Below are 17,767 nucleotides of genomic sequence, written 5' to 3' on the forward strand. Positions count from 1 at the left end.
CCCTCATCCATAGTTATTTATTCACTGCAAATATTTATAAACTATTTCCTTTAAAATGTACACAACTGGAACTTTTCTTGCCTTTCTTTTTTTTCTATCTTTCTTTGGTGGATAGTTGTATTATAAATGATTCATTGGCAATTAAACCACATCTCCATCTCAAAAATATTTCACAATTTGCCTTGCTCCCCCTTATGAAACTACATTTATGGTTAATGTTAACTTTTTGATAGTTCTACTCGAAATTTTTCTTGTTTTTGTAGAGGTTAAAAAACATTTTTGGCCTTTTTTAATATGAAACATTTCTATAAAGAATATAAGCCAATAACAGGCCATTTTGTAAAAAAATGTTTTAAGAATAAACTTTCTATCATAGATGTTAGCTCCTTTAAACAGTAGCTCATCTTTAACTTTAGACAAGAAAGTGCAGCTGAAGGTAAACAACATGAAGATTAAGGATATACGCCTAATGCTATGTTACATATAGGTAGATATCCAAACACACCCTAATACACCAGGTATATGTATATATCAGCCTGTGCAAGGACTATTCTCCTCAATATTTTCAGTAAATACCTTTACAGTCATGCGTTTTGTGTTTCAAAATGGATAAGGACAATGGAAGTATATTCTTAGTGCAAAAAAAACCCGAAGAAAGTGATGCCATTATTAGTGATTGTGTTGCTTCAAACTAGTGTGGATTAAAATCAAATGTGTGTTCAGATATATTCCATTTCATTGTTGATTAAATCAAATTATGGATTAAAATCAAATGTGTGTTCAGCCATATTCGATTTCATTGTGGATTAAAATCAAATGTGTGTTCAGATATATATTCGATTTCATTGTGGATTAAAATCAAATGTATGTTCAGCTATATTCGATTTCATTGTGGATTAAAATCAAATGTATGTTCAGCTATATCCGATTTCATTGTGGATTAAAATCAAATGTGTGTTCAGATATATTCGATTTCATTGTGGATTAAAATCAAATGTATGTTCAGCTATATTCGATTTCATTGTGGATTAGAATCAAATGTGTGTTTAGATATATTCGATTTCATTGTGGATAAAAATCAAATGTGTGTTCAGCTATATTCGTTTTCAATGTGGATTAAAACCAAGTGTGTGTTCAGATATATTCGATTTCATTGTGGATTAAAATCAAATGTGTGTTCAGCTATATTCGATTTCATTGTGAATTAAAACCAAGTGTGTGTTCAGATATATATTTGATTTCATTGTGGATTAAAATCAAATTTGTGTTCAGATATATTCGATTTCATTGAGAATTAAAATCAAATGTGTGTTCAGCTATATTAGATTTCATTGTGGATTAAAATCAAATGTGTGTTCAGATATATTGGATTTCATTGTGGATTACAAAGATGATATTGTTATAGCAGCTAATAATGGTAAGTTTTATGAATATTATATTTTAAAATGCAGTCCTCTGCTAAAAGTTTCTTGTCTACTCAGGTATTATTTCTTACAAGGTGAATGATTAGAAGAATGAACAAACTTTCAAAGTACAAAACTAAAGTTCCTAACAAGATTTTGTGAGGTAGACGAAGTTGACTTTAAAACAATGGTATTACTTTTGATGTCCAAAAATAGGCAGATCGGACACATCTTGATTTCAATTACTCACTACTTAAGTTTGGGATTAATTGTAATTAACATATTCCAATGAGACTGAAAAATGTTTTTTAGTTATGATCTTGTCTGTAGGTCTGTATCTGCAAGAAAAAACCAAAGTGCACGTTAGTTCCACATTAATACGACAATTTTGGAAAACGGGTCCACTAACATTAAGGTCTACTTAACTTTTGAGCTGTGGAGTCTGCGCAGTGCGATCTGGACCCCTCCGTCTTGTCTGTAGGTCTGTATCTGCAAGAAAAAACCAAAGTGCACGTTAGTTCCACATTAATACGACAATTTTGGAAAAAGGGTCCACTAACATTCAGGTCTACTTAACTTTTGAGCTGTGGAGTCTGCGCAGTGGCGGTCTGGACCCCTCCCGTCTTGTCTGTAGGTCTGTATCTGCAAGAAAAAAACAGTGCACGTTAGTTCCACATTAATACGACAATTTTGGAAAAAGGGTCCACTAACATTAAGGTCTACTTAACTTTTGAGCTGTGGAGTCTACGCAGTGGCGGTCTGGACCCCTCCCGTCTTGTCTGTAGGTCTGTATCTGCAAGAAAAAACCAAAGTGCACGTTAGTTCCACATTAATACGACAATTTTGGAAAAAGGGTCCACTAACATTAAGGTCTACTTAACTTTTGAGCTGTGGAGTCTATGCAGTGGCGGTCTGGACCCCTCCCGTCTTGTCTGTAGGTCTGTATCTGCAAGAAAAAACCAAAGTGCACGTTAGTTCCACATTAATACGACAATTTTGAAAAAAGGGTCCACTAACATTAAGGTCTACTTAACTTTTGAGCTGTGGAGTCTACGCAGTGGCGGTCTGGACCCCTCCCGTCTTGTCTGTAGGTCTGTATCTGCAAGAAAAAACCAAAGTGCATGTTAGTTCCACATTAATACGACAATTTTGGAAAAAGGGTCCACTAACATTAAGGTCTACTTAACTTTTGAGCTGTGGAGTCTGCGTAGTGGCGGTCTGGACCCCTCTGTCTTGTCTGTAGGTCTGTATCTGCAAGAAAAAACCAAAGTGCACGTTAGTTCCACATTAATACGACAATTTTGGAAAAAGGGTCCACTAACATTAAGGTCTACTTAACTTTTGAGCTGTGGAGTCTACGCAGTGGCGGTCTGGACCACTCCCGTCTTGTCTGTAGGTCTGTATCTGCAAGAAACTTTTGAGCTGTGGAGTCTGCGCAGTGACGGTCTGGACCCCTCCGTCTTGTCTGTAGGTCTGTATCTGCAAGAAAAAACCAAAGTGCACGTTAGTTCCACATTAATACGACAATTTTGGAAAAAGGGTCCACTAACATTAAGGTCTACTTAACTTTTGAGCTGTGGAGTCTACGCAGTGGCGGTCTGGACCCCTCCCGTCTTGTCTGTAGGTCTGTATCTGCAAGAAAAAACCAAAGTGCACGTTAGTTCCACATTAATACGACAATTTTGGAAAAAGGGTCCACTAACATTAAGGTCTACTTAACTTTTGAGCTGTGGAGTCTGCGCAGTGGCGGTCTGGACCCCTCCGTCTTGTCTGTATGTCTGTATCTGCAAGAAAAAACCAAAGTGCACGTTAGTTCCACATTAATACGACAATTTTGGAAAAAGGGTCCACTAACATTAAGGTCTACTTAACTTTTGAGCTGTGGAGTCTGCACAGTGGCGGTCTGGACCCCTCCTGTCTTGTCTGTAGGTCTGTATCTGCAAGAAAAAACCAAAGTGCACGTTAGTTCCACATTAATACGACAATTTTGGAAAAAGGGTCCACTAACATTAAGGTCTACTTAACTTTTGAGCTGTGGAGTCTGCGCAGTGGCGGTCTGGTCCCCTCCGTCTTGTCTGTAGGTCTGTATCTGCAAGAAAAAACCAAAGTGCACGTTAGTTCCACATTAATACGACAATTTTGGAAAAAGGGTCCACTAACATTAAGGTCTACTTAACTTTTGAGCTGTGGAGTCTACGCAGTGGCGGTCTGGACCCCTCCATCTTGTCTGTAGGTCTGTATCTGCAAGAAAAAACCAAAGTGCACGTTAGTTCCACATAAATACGACAATTTTGGAAAAAGGGTCCACTAACATTAAGGTCTACTTAACTTTTGAGCTGTGGAGTCTAAGCAGTGGCGGTCTGGACCCCTCCCGTCTTGTCTGTAGGTCTGTATCTGCAAGAAAAAACCAAAGTGCACGTTAGTTCCACATTAATACGACAATTTTGGAAAAAGGGTCCACTAACATTAAGGTCTACTTAACTTTTGAGCTGTGGAGTCTGCGCAGTGGCGGTCTGGACCCCTCCGTCTTGTCTGTAGGTCTGTATCTGCAAGAAAAAACCAAAGTGCACGTTAGTTCCACATTAATACGACAATTTTGGAAAAAGAGTCCACTAACATTAAGGTCTACTTAACTTTTGAGCTGTGGAGTCTATGCAGTGGCGGTCTGGACCCCTCCTGTCTTGTCTGTAGGTCTGTATCTGCAAGAAAAAACCAAAGTGCACGTTAGTTCCACATTAATACGACAATTTTGGAAAAAGGGTCCACTAACATTAAGGTCTACTTAACTTTTGAGCCGTGGAGTCTGCGCAGTGGCGGTCTGGACCCCTCCGTCTTGTCTGTAGGTCTGTATCTGCAAGAAAAAACCAAAGTGCACGTTAGTTCCACATTAATACGACAATTTTGGAAAAAGGGTCCACTAACATTAAGGTCTACTTAACTTTTGAGCTGTGGAGTCTACGCAGTGGCGGTCTGGACCCCTCCCGTCTTGTCTGTAGGTCTGTATCTGCAAGAAAAAACCAAAGTGCACGTTAGTTCCACATTAATACGACAATTTTGGAAAAAGGGTCCACTAACATTAAGGTCTACTTAACTTTTGAGCTGTGGAGTCTGCGCAGTGGCGGTCTGGACCCCTCCCGTCTTGTCTGTAGGTCTGTATCTGCAAGAAAAAACCAAAGTGCACGTTAGTTCCACATTAATACGACAATTTTGGAAAAAGGGTCCACTAACATTAAGGTCTACTTAACTTTTGAGCTGTGGAGTCTGCGCAGTGGCGGTCTGGACCCCTCCGTCTTGTCTGTAGGTCTGTATCTGCAAGAAAAAACCAAAGTGCACGTTAGTTCCACATTAATACGACAATTTTGGAAAAAGGGTCCACTAACATTAAGGTCTACTTAACTTTTGAGCTGTGGAGTCTACGCAGTGGCGGTCTGGACCCCTCCTGTCTTGTCTGTAGGTCTGTATCTGCAAGAAAAAACCAAAGTGCACGTTAGTTCCACATTAATACGACAATTTTGGAAAAAGGGTCCACTAACATTAAGGTCTACTTAACTTTTGAGCTGTAGAGTCTGCGCAGTGGCGGTCTGGACCCCTCCGTCTTGTCTGTAGGTCTGTATCTGCAAGAAAAAACCAGAGTGCACGTTAGTTCCACATTAATACGACAATTTTGGAAAAAGGGTCCACTAACATTAAGGTCTACTTAACTTTTGAGCTGTGGAGTCTGCGCAGTGGCGGTCTGGACCCCTCCGTCTTGTCTGTAGGTCTGTATCTGCAAGAAAAAACCAAAGTGCACGTTAGTTCCACATTAATACGACAATTTTGGAAAAAGGGTCCACTAACATTAAGATCTACTTAACTTTTGAGCTGTGGAGTCTGCGCAGTGGCGGTCTGGACCCCTCCGTCTTGTCTATAGGTCTGCATCTGCAAGAAAAAACCAAAGTGCACGTTAGTTCCACATTAATACGACAATTTTGGAAAAAGGGTCCACTAACATTAAGGTCTACTTAACTTTTGAGCTGTGGAGTCTGCGCAGTGGCGGTCTGGACCCCTCCGTCTTGTCTGTAGGTCTGTATCTGCAAGAAAAAACCAAAGTGCACGTTAGTTCCACATTAATACGACAATTTTGGAAAAAGAGTCCACTAACATTAAGGTCTACTTAACTTTTGAGCTGTGGAGTCTGCGCAGTGGCGGTCTGGACCCCTCCGTCTTGTCTGTATGTCTGTATCTGCAAGAAAAAACCAAAGTGCACGTTAGTTCCACATTAATACGACAATTTTGGAAAAAGGGTCCACTAACATTAAGGTCTACTTAACTTTTGAGCCGTGGAGTCTGCGCAGTGGCGGTCTGGACCCCTCCGTCTTGTCTGTAGGTCTGTATCTGCAAGAAAAAACCAAAGTGCACGTTAGTTCCACATTAATACGACAATTTTGGAAAAAGGGTCCACTAACATTAAGGTCTACTTAACTTTTGAGCTGTGGAGTCTACGCAGTGGCGGTCTGGACCCCTCCCGTCTTGTCTGTAGGTCTGTATCTGCAAGAAAAAACCAAAGTGCACGTTAGTTCCACATTAATACGACAATTTTGGAAAAAGGGTCCACTAACATTAAGGTCTACTTAACTTTTGAGCTGTGGAGTCTGCACAGTGGCGGTCTGGACCCCTCCTGTCTTGTCTGTAGGTCTGTATCTGCAAGAAAAAACCAAAGTGCACGTTAGTTCCCCATTAATACGACAATTTTGGAAAAAGGGTCCACTAACATTAAGGTCTACTTAACTTTTGAGCTGTGGAGTCTGCGCAGTGGCGGTCTGGACCCCTCCGTCTTGTCTGTAGGTCTGTATCTGCAAGAAAAAACCAAAGTGCACGTTAGTTCCACATTAATACGACAATTTTGGAAAAAGGGTCCACTAACATTAAGGTCTACTTAACTTTTGAGCTGTGGAGTCTACGCAGTGGCGGTCTGGACCCCTCCCGTCTTGTCTGTAGGTCTGTATCTGCAAGAAAAAACCAAAGTGCACACAATTTTGGAAAATGGGTCCACTAACATTAAGGTCTACTTAACTTTTGAGCTGTGGAGTCTAAGCAGTGGCGGTCTGGACCCCTCCCGTCTTGTCTGTAGGTCTGTATCTGCAAGAAAAAACCAAAGTGCACGTTAGTTCCACATTAATACGACAATTTTGGAAAAAGGGTCCACTAACATTAAGGTCTACTTAACTTTTGAGCTGTGGAGTCTGCGCAGTGGCGGTCTGGACCCCTCCGTCTTGTCTGTATGTCTGTATCTGCAAGAAAAAACCAAAGTGCACGTTAGTTCCACATTAATACGACAATTTTGGAAAAAGGGTCCACTAACATTAAGGTCTACTTAACTTTTGAGCTGTGGAGTCTGCGCAGTGGCGGTCTGGACCCCTCCGTCTTGTCTGTATGTCTGTATCTGCAAGAAAAAACCAAAGTGCACGTTAGTTCCACATTAATACGACAATTTTGGAAAAAGGGTCCACTAACATTAAGGTCTACTTAACTTTTGAGCTGTGGAGTCGGCGCAGTGGCGGTCTGGACCCCTCCGTCTTGTCTGTAGGTCTGTATCTGCAAGAAAAAACCAAAGTGCACGTTAGTTCCACATTAATACGACAATTTTGGAAAAAGGGTCCACTAACATTAAGGTCTACTTAACTTTTGAGCTGTGGAGTCTGCGTAGTGGCGGTCTGGACCCCTCCGTCTTGTCTGTAGGTCTGTATCTGCAAGAAAAAACCAAAGTGCACGTTAGTTCCACATTAATACGACAATTTTGGAAAAAGGGTCCACTAACATTAAGGTCTACTTAACTTTTGAGCTGTGGAGTCTAAGCAGTGGCGGTCTGGACCCCTCCCGTCTTGTCTGTAGGTCTGTATCTGCAAGAAAAAACCAAAGTGCACGTTAGTTCCACATTAATACGACAATTTTGGAAAAAGGGTCCACTAACATTAAGGTCTACTTAACTTTTGAGCTGTGGAGTCTACGCAGTGGCGGTCTGGACCCCTCCCGTCTTGTCTGTAGGTCTGTATCTGCAAGAAAAAACCAAAGTGCACGTTAGTTCCACATTAATACGACAATTTTGGAAAAAGGGTCCACTAACATTAATGTCTACTTAACTTTTGAGCTGTGGAGTCTGCGCAGTGGCGGTCTGGACCCCTCCGTCTTGTCTGTATGTCTGTATCTGCAAGAAAAAACCAAAATGCAGGTTAGTTCCACATTAATACGACAATTTTGGAAAAAGGGTCCACTAACATTAAGGTCTACTTAACTTTTGAGCTGTGGAGTCTACGCAGTGGCGGTCTGGACCCCTCCCGTCTTGTCTGTAGGTCTGTATCTCCTACTTAACTTTTGAGCTGTGGAGTCGGCGCAGTGGCGGTCTGGACCCCTCCTGTCTTGTCTGTATGTCTGTATCTGCAAGAAAAAACCAAAGTGCACGTTAGTTCCACATTAATACGACAATTTTGGAAAAAGGGTCCACTAACATTAAGGTCTACTTAACTTTTGAGCTGTGGAGTCGGCGCAGTGGCGGTCTGGACCCCTCCGTCTTGTCTGTAGGTCTGTATCTGCAAGAAAAAACCAAAGTGCACGTTAGTTCCACATTAATACGACAATTTTGGAAAAAGGGTCCACTAACATTAAGGTCTACTTAACTTTTGAGCTGTGGAGTCTGCGTAGTGGCGGTCTGGACCCCTCCGTCTTGTCTGTAGGTCTGTATCTGCAAGAAAAAACCAAAGTGCACGTTAGTTCCACATTAATACGACAATTTTGGAAAAAGGGTCCACTAACATTAAGGTCTACTTAACTTTTGAGCTGTGGAGTCTAAGCAGTGGCGGTCTGGACCCCTCCCGTCTTGTCTGTAGGTCTGTATCTGCAAGAAAAAACCAAAGTGCACGTTAGTTCCACATTAATACGACAATTTTGGAAAAAGGGTCCACTAACATTAAGGTCTACTTAACTTTTGAGCTGTGGAGTCTACGCAGTGGCGGTCTGGACCCCTCCCGTCTTGTCTGTAGGTCTGTATCTGCAAGAAAAAACCAAAGTGCACGTTAGTTCCACATTAATACGACAATTTTGGAAAAAGGGTCCACTAACATTAGGCCGTTTTGTTTTCCACGTAATTAATATTGCCAATAATTAAGTAGTTCCGGGTCGAGTCCGATACCGATACCAATAGTATATTCACCTGTTACTTATTACCTTATCTGTATGTTCCGCATCTGACAGGCCCACCACCAAACGGTGTATTCGGGATTAATATGCTATATACACGGGTCATAATCACAGGGTTGACAAGTACTAAATTGTCAAGTTGTTACCTATTGTAGTATTTTAATCAGTAAGGCTTTCTAAAATAACAATACGAATACTAAAAATCTGGACTAAAGATAAGGCGTATAGGTTTCAATTTGTTAGCGGGCATGACGTAAAACAGCGAATCAAAGAATTCAACTTTATTTATAACAAATATAGGACAATGCTGTTGAATGAAAAATACTCCATTCAAGGACCATTTGTTTTCCAAATAATTAATATTACCAATAATTGATCATAAGTTCCAGTTCGACGGGTTCAAACAGAAAGATTTGAAAGCAGAGAAAACTGTGTATCTTAAAATCGGCATGACTTTATCAGATGACAATACTAATACTAAAATAAGGCTTGCACATAGTTATATACTTTAATTTAGTCACGGACCCACCATATCACGGGTGTGTTCTAGTTTTAAATAAAATGACAGTGCTGCATTTTATTGTTTGTTTATGTCTTTCTTTAAAAGTGAACTTTATTGCATTTTATTCTTGTTTGGGCTTTCTGTAAACGGGAACAAGGTATTAATATTTTGAAAAAAAATCTTTGTCTATTTGGGATTATTTCCCTTGAATTTAAAACTTTGGCTATTTTTAGGCTTTAAACCTAAATAAATGTGACAGATGGACAAATATCTTTAATGGGGGAGTTTCAGAATAAAAATATCTATCTTATCTGAAAATTATAGACTAATCTAATAACACATAATTAGTCGACGTGCTGAATTTGCACAGCATGAGATTTTTGGGGCAGGATAGTAAACATGGTAAATATCATGAAACTTTTTAAAATGCACACTAACCCATATCTAATTGTTTAAAATTATTTAAAATGTTAAGTGTAATTATGCTTTCAACTGCATGTGTGTTATATGATTTTTGATCATGAAACAAGGTATTAAAAAGATAAAACACCCAAATTCGGTTATTATTATATATATTTTTTTTTAAATCCATATATTGCGTTTTTGTTAGAAATGTGATTTTTTTTTTTTTGGGGGGGGGGGGGGGTGATAGTAAATAACTAAGAACTTTTTTTAATGTGCACTAACCTCTAATGTTTTTTGGCTTAAAATGTAAAGTGTGTCTGCTTAACTGCATATTAACTGAGGTAAAAAGTTTAACGTTTTTTATGTAAATGTTTGAATTTTAGGCCTGTTTTGGTTGAAAATTTCTGATTTTTGGGGTGAAAATTATACAAAAATTGTGTGTGTTTTTTATGATTTTTTTTTGTCTTTGAGGCAGATTATTAAAAAGATGAAACACCCAAAATAAGTATTTATTAGACAGTTTTGGAAAATTCATATATATTATGTGTTTTATGATTTCTTGTCTATGATACAAGGTATTAAAAAGATGAAACATCCAAAATGAATTTTTGTTATATAAGATTTTGAAAAAATCCATATATTGCTATTTTTTGTTGGAAATAAGCATTTTTCTCATACTCTGTAAATTTCCCTTTTCAGATGGCCATAGTTTCTTAAAAAGAGCACAAGCCTATGATTTTTATTATGAATTCACTTCAGAAAACACTTATCTTCAAAAATATAATGACCATTTAAAAAGTTTAACACAGGAAAAATTTGACTCCTCAGTAGTGTACATCCTTAAGGGGTCAACTGACCTTTTTGGCCATGTTAACTTATTTGTGGCAGCCATCTTGGTTGGTTGGCAGGGTCACCGCACACATTTTTAAACTAGATACCTCAATGATGATTATGGCCAAGTATGTTTTAAATTTGGACCAGCAGTTTTAGAGAAGATTTTTGTAAAAGATTAGAAAAAAATAGGAAAAATTGGTAAAAAATAACTATAAAGGGCAATAACTCCTTAAGGGGTCAACTGACCATTTTAGTCATACATGTATTAACATATTTGTAGATCTTACTTTGCTGAACATTATTGCTGTTTACAGTTTATCTCTATTATAATATTCAAGATAATAGCCAAAAAACAGTATAATTTCCTTAAAATTACCAATTCAGGGGCAGCAACCTAACAACGGGTTGTTCGATCAACGACGGCGGACGACACCGGATGCAAAATGATGAGAAAAGCTCACTCAGGCCAGGTGAGCTAAAAAGTTGATCAACCACCATTTTAGAAATAATTTGATATTGCTGATAATTACAAAGTATAAATTTTATAAAAATCTGGCAAATATTGTATCCATGAGAGCACTAACGAGGCCATTTTCCACAAATTCAATATTTCCAAGGGACATAACACTTTTTATACGACCGCAAATTTTGAAAAAATTTTCGTCGTATATTGCTATCACGTTGGCGTCGTCGTCTGCGTCGTCGTCGTCGTTGTCGTCGTCGTCGTCCGAATACTTTTAGTTTTCGCACTCTAACTTTAGTAAAAGTGAATATAAATCTATAAAATTTTATCACAAGGTTTATGACCACAAAAGGAAGGTTGGTATTGATTTTGGGAGTTTTGGTCCCAACAGTTTAGGAATTAGGGGCCAAAAAGGGACCCAAATAAGCATTTTTCTTGGTTTTTGCACCATAACTTTAGTATAAGTAAATAGAAATCTATGAAATTTAAACACAAGGTTTATGACCATAAAAGGAAGGTTGGTTATGATTTTGGGAGTTTTGGTCCCAACAGTTTAGGAATAAGGGGCCCAAAAACTTTGTTTGATTTCATCAAAATTGAATAATTGGGGTTCTTTGATATGCCGAATCTAACTGTGTATGTAGATTTTTAACTTTTGGTCCCGTTTTCAAATTGGTCTACATTAAGGTCCAAAGGGTCCAAAATTAAACTTCGTTTGATTTTGACAAAAAATTAATCGGTTGGGTTCTTTGATATGCTGAATCTAAAAATGTACTTAGATTCTTGATTATCGGCCCAGTTTTCAAGTTGGTCCAAATCTGGGTCCAAAATTCAACTTTGTTTGATTTCATCAAAAATTGAATAAATGGGGTTCTTTGATATGCCAAATCTAACTGTGTATGTAGATTCCTCATTTTTGGTCTTGTTTTCAAATTGGTCTACATTAAAGTCCAAAGGGTCCAAAATTAAACTTAGTTTGATTTTAACAAAAATTGAAATCTTGGGGTTCTTTGATATGCTGAATCCAAACATGTACTTAGATTTTTGATTATGGGCCCAGTTTTCAAGTTGGTCCAAATCAGGATCTAAAATTATTATATTAAGTTTTGTGCAATAGCAAGTCTTTTCAAATGCACAGCAATGGCAAGAAATATTTTATTGCAAAATATTGTGAAATAGCAATTTTGTTTTTAATTAGAGCTATCTTTCTTTGTCCAGAATAGTAAGCAAGAAATATCTAATTGTAAGATTTTTTTTTATTTGGAGTTATCTTTCTTTGTCCAGAATCAACTTAAATCTTTGTTATATATATACAATATGCAATACAATGTATATTCACTTTTTACTACCAACTGATAAATTAAAATAATCTTTACCATTCAGTGATAACAAGCAGTTTTTTTTTACATCTTAATATTTTATGATGTATTTAAATGAGTAGTAATTGTTGCAAACTCCATTAGAAATTTTAATTGAGATTAGTTTTGGAATAAGGGAAAGGGGGATGTGATTAAAAAAATTGGGTTCAATTTTCTCATTTGAAATTTCATAAATAAAAAGAAAATTTCTTCAAACATTTTTTTGAGAGGAATAATATTCAACAGCATAGTGAATTGCTCTAAGAGAAAACAAAATTTGTAATTTCATTAGAACACATTCATTCTGTGTCAGAAACCTATGCTGTGTCAACTATTTAATCACAATCCAAATTTAGACTGAATCCAGCTTGAATGTTGTGTCCATACTTGCCCCAACTGTTCAGGGTTCAACCTCTGCTGTCGTATAAAGCTACGCCCTGCAGAGCATCTGGTTAAAATTGTTTTTCTGCCCCAATTAAAGAGCTTGTAAAAAAAACCAAGAGGCTCTCAAGAGCCTGAATCGCTCACCTTTATTTTTTGGCATTTATCTTCCGTTTAAGAGTGTAAGTGTCCAATTTCATCATAGTTTTTTTTAATATACATTGATAAGTGTTTGAAAATGTAGTTTTTTGTCATACTCTCTTCAATTTGGTTGGAATTGATTTAGTAGTTTTAGAGAAGATTTTTTAAAGTTAGAACACATGATAAAGAAATTGTGTAAAAATTGTCCTTAATTTCAAAAAAGCCCAAAAAACAAAAATCTAAAATTAAAATACATGGTGAGATTTAGCATATCAAAGAACCCCAAAAATTCAATTGTTTAAAGAATTACTCTAAATTAAATTTTGGATCCTTTGGACTTTAAAGTAGATCAATTTTAAAAAGGACCCTGGGCCCAAGATTAAAAATCTAAATACAGTTAGATTCAGCATATCAAAGAACACCAATAATTCAATTTTTAATAAATCAAACAAAGTTGAAATTATGGACCCTTTTGACCTCAATGGGGACCAATTTAATAAAGGGGCCCAAATATCAATAACTAAATACATTGCAAGACTCAACCTATATTCAGTTTTTGTTGAAATAAAACAAAGTTCAATTTTGGATCCCAATTTGGACCAACTTGAAAACTGGGCCAATAGTCAAAAATATAAGTACATGTTTAGATTCAGCATATCTAAGAACTTCAAGAAATCATTTTTTGTTAAAATCAAAACTAAAGTTTTATTCTAGATCCTTTGGACCTTACTGTAGACCAATTTTAAAATGGCACCAAAAAGTAAGAATCCATATACATGTACATGGTGAGATTTGGCAAATATCAAAGAACCAAATTCATTTTAATTCAATTTTTTTATGAAATTCAAACAAAGTTTAATATAGTACCCCAATTTGGACCAACTTGAAAACTTGGTCCAAAATAAAAAATCTAAAAAAATATTTAGATTCAGCATATCAAAGAACTCCAAGAATTCAACTTTTATTGAAATCAAACTAACTTTAGCTTTGGACACTTAAGACCTTAATGTAGACCAAATTGAAAACGGGACCCAAAATTAAAAATCTAAGTAAAAGCTTTGACTCAGCATATCAAAGAACTAAAATAATTTCATTTTTAATGAAATCAAACAAAGTTTAATTTTTTACCCCAATTTAGACCAACCTGAAAACTGGGTTCATAATAAAAAATCTAAAAACATGTTTTAAATTCAGCATATCAAAGAACCCCTAGAATTCAACTTTTAATGAAATCAATGGACCCTTAAGACTTTAATGTAGACCAAATTGAAAACAGGACCCAAAATTAAAAATCTAAGTAAAAGCTTTGACTCAAATAATTTAATTTTTAATGAAATCAAACAAAGTTTAATTTTTGGACCCTAATTTGGACCAACTTGAAAACTGGGTCCATAATAAAAAATCTAAAAAATGTTCCAAGAATTCAACTTTTATTGAAATCAAACTAAGTTTAGTTTTGGACACTTAAAAGACCTTAAGGTAGACAAAATTGAAAACGGGACCCAAAATTAAAAATCTAAGTAAAAGCTTTGACTAAAATAATTTTAATTTTTTATGAAATCAAACATAGTTTAATTTTGGACCCTTTTTACCTCATGTGGACCAATTTAAAACGGGGCCCAAATTCCAAAAACTTAATATACGATTAGATTCAGCATATTAAAGAACTCCAAGAATTCAAGAATAAAACCCCATTGAAATTAGTCAAGAACCAAGAAATTTATACAAAATATTAGAAAAGTATTGTTTTTGGCCCCTATAATTCCTAAACAGTTTGGGCTGTAACACCAAAAATTAATCCCAACCTTCCATTTTTGGTATGATACCTTGTAGTTCAATTTCAGAAAGATCTGTACACTTACACACAAGTTATTGTCTGGAAACTGGAAAAATGCTTATTTGGACCCCTTTTTAGGCCCTTAATTCCAAAATTGTTGTAAACATAACCCATAAAATCATTCACTTAAACTTTAGTTATTGTCTGGAAACTAAAAGTCTTTGGAAAACACAGACAGCTACAATGTTATACCAAAATTGTTTGCTGTCATATATAACAATCTGTCCAAAAAAATTGCTGTAAGAGCGCTAATGCAGCCATTTTCCATAAATTTGTAATTTCCAAGGGGTATAACTCTCTTCAAAAAAGTTGATTGGCCACCATTATAGAAAATAACAGTAACCCTAGTTATTTGAGATCTCTGATGATTTGTGATTAGGATATTTTGACAAATCACGATCAAATTTTAACCATCTTGACACTTACTCATTAGTATGTAGTGGCAGAAAATGAATGCTTGACAACTGAGTTAAAATACATTTCTATCCTCTTATGTAAGGGAACAGCAAGTCTCATAAAGTACATAAAATTCAAAAATTGAAGTGAGATGAAAATTATCATAAAAGTCAGTGAAGTTGAAAATTTAGTAAGAATGATGTTTTAAGAATGAAACATATTACTGAAGCCAAATTAAAATCTGTGTGGTTCCAGTTACCCTACCCATTTTACATTTTAGTTTTAATAAGAGCCTACCCTAAAGATTTAATGGGGGGATTTTTCATTAAGTCGGAATAATTTGCTCCTATCATCCTATAGACTCAATGTAAAATAAAAATAAAAAATCCCTACCTATCTACAATGTACCCTACCTTTTGTTTAGATGTAACAAGTTGGGGTCAATATAAAAAAGAAGATGTGGTATGATTGCCAATGAGACAACTATCCACAAAAGACCAAAATGACACAGACATTAACAACTATAGGTCACCGTACGGCCTTCAACAATGAGCAAAGCCCATACCGCATAGTGAGCTATAAAAGGCCCCGATAAGACAATGTAAACGATTCAAACGAGAAAACTAATGGCCTTATTTATGTAAAAAATTGAACGAAAAACAAATATGTAACACATAAACAAACGACAACCACTGAATTACAGGCTCCTGACTTGGGACAGGCACATTCATAAATAATGTAGCGGGGTTAAACATGTTAGTGGGATCCCAACCCTCCCCCTAACCTGGGACAGTGGTGTAACAGTACAACATAAGAACGAACTATAAAAATCAGTTGAAAAAGGCTTAACTCATCAGATGGACAAAAATACAAGTGGACGTGGCCTGGAACTTATACATCCCGACACAAAAAAGACACAATAAACAGATCTGAGAGTACTCACAGTTATCTGACAGCTAGTTCAAAGCCACTAACAACTAATAAAAAAATCATGCAACTAAGACTAAACTATCAATCTGTACACATCCAACATCCAATGGACTTAGTGTAAATATGTCATAAACAGCCAGAGCAAATATGACCTTGTGCAATGCCAAGTTACAGGTATCGACAGATTGTAGATCCATGAATATGTATTTACATATAACATACTAGGAATATTTAGTTAGCTTTTAATTTACTGATAACAAAATCAATATTTATACCAATAAAACAATATTCAATGATCTCATTACAGTGTTGAATAGGTAACCTTTTAGAATAAGTTTATTTAAAGGAGCGACAAGTTTACATGGATCATTTCTAAATTTCCGGGCACGGTTAACAACATTTCTGTAAAAATGAGGGTGTGCTATCCTGTTTGAAATAGTAAAGGTTTTAAGTAATTTATCGTATAGATATCCAGTGGCGGATCCAGAAAAAAAATTAGGGGTGGTCCCAAATGAATATTGAATGGTATGAAAAAGGTTAAAAAATACCTTCGACATTATGGAAGATCATGAATTTGGACAACACCATGCGATGCCAGAGCTCCAGATAAGGATTCACAAATTGGGGTTTTTACCCACCATTTTCTTATATAATTGGGTGATAAAGTTTTTTAATTGCATTATCAATTCCAGTTCACCCCTCATGTTAATATCAAATTGGGTTTTTCACCACCAAGCTCCTTAATGTATTGGGTTTTTTCATCAACACAATATTGAATATTTAGGCAATATCAACCTCAGATTTTTTTCCATCTTAAATATTCACTGAGGAGTAATTGTATGTTCAATTTGTGTCCCGTTTTAAAAGTCTACAAAATATTTAATTTCATCAAATGTTGTGCTTTGTACAAATGCCGGTACCAACTTCAGTGCTTGAATTGCTGTTGATGTTGGGGGGAAAAGGGGGGCTCAAAGAGGTAGATAAACAAATTTAATTCATAATGATTGGTTTTTTTTCAAAACTCCGTTAGTTGGAGAATGCAATTATATATGGAAATTTCACTTAAAAATACAAAAATAATTTGTATTTACCTTTCAAAATAAGAAGTCAACTTCTTCATATTGACGAGCTGTTTTGACAATTTAATTACATGTATACAGGTGAAACGCATTGATCTGTATTCTATCATTGTGACACCTCCAGGTTTCGAGGTAATCCATAACCAATTAATGCGATGAAAGGATTATAATCTTAAGTGTTAATTTGTTAATTAGCTAGTTATTGAAAAAATAGACACTTTAAAAAAAAATTGAGGTTCGTCATGGGGGTGGTCTGGTGCGCCGTGGGACCACCCCCTGGATCCGCCACTGGATATCCCTGGTTTAATAATTTACCAGTAATACATAGTCAAGTCAGAATAAATAGCTGTGCCACGAGTGCATGATATGCCCTTTGTCTTGTGTAAGAAGTTTTATGCAATAAGCAGAAATAGTTTCTGAGATACAGCACGACATGTGAAAAAAGGAAACTCAATAACTCTAAAATAAAATTTTGAATCATCACCAAAAAAAATACAGATCTTTAGATTAATATACAATGTAACTAAGAAGTATGTAAAGTTTTAAGCAATAGTCATTAATGGTTTTTAAGATATGATGAAACATGTGAAAGTCCCCCTTCTTTTTACAAAAAACTCAATAACTCGTAAAGTAAAATTTTGAATCACCAAAAAGTATACAGATCTTTAGATTGATATAACTAAGAAGTGTGTTAAGTTTTAAGCAATAATTATAAATCATTTATGAGATACAAAGTGACATTAAAAAACCAACCCCCCCTTTTATACAAAAAACTCAATTACTCTAAAATAAAATTTTAAATCATCACCAAAAAGTATACAGATCTTTTGATTAGAATAATTAAGAAGTGTGTAAAGTTTAAAGC

Source organism: Mytilus trossulus, chromosome 4 (assembly GCF_036588685.1).
Source record: "Mytilus trossulus isolate FHL-02 chromosome 4, PNRI_Mtr1.1.1.hap1, whole genome shotgun sequence".
NCBI classification, from domain to species: Eukaryota; Metazoa; Mollusca; class Bivalvia; order Mytilida; family Mytilidae; genus Mytilus; species Mytilus trossulus.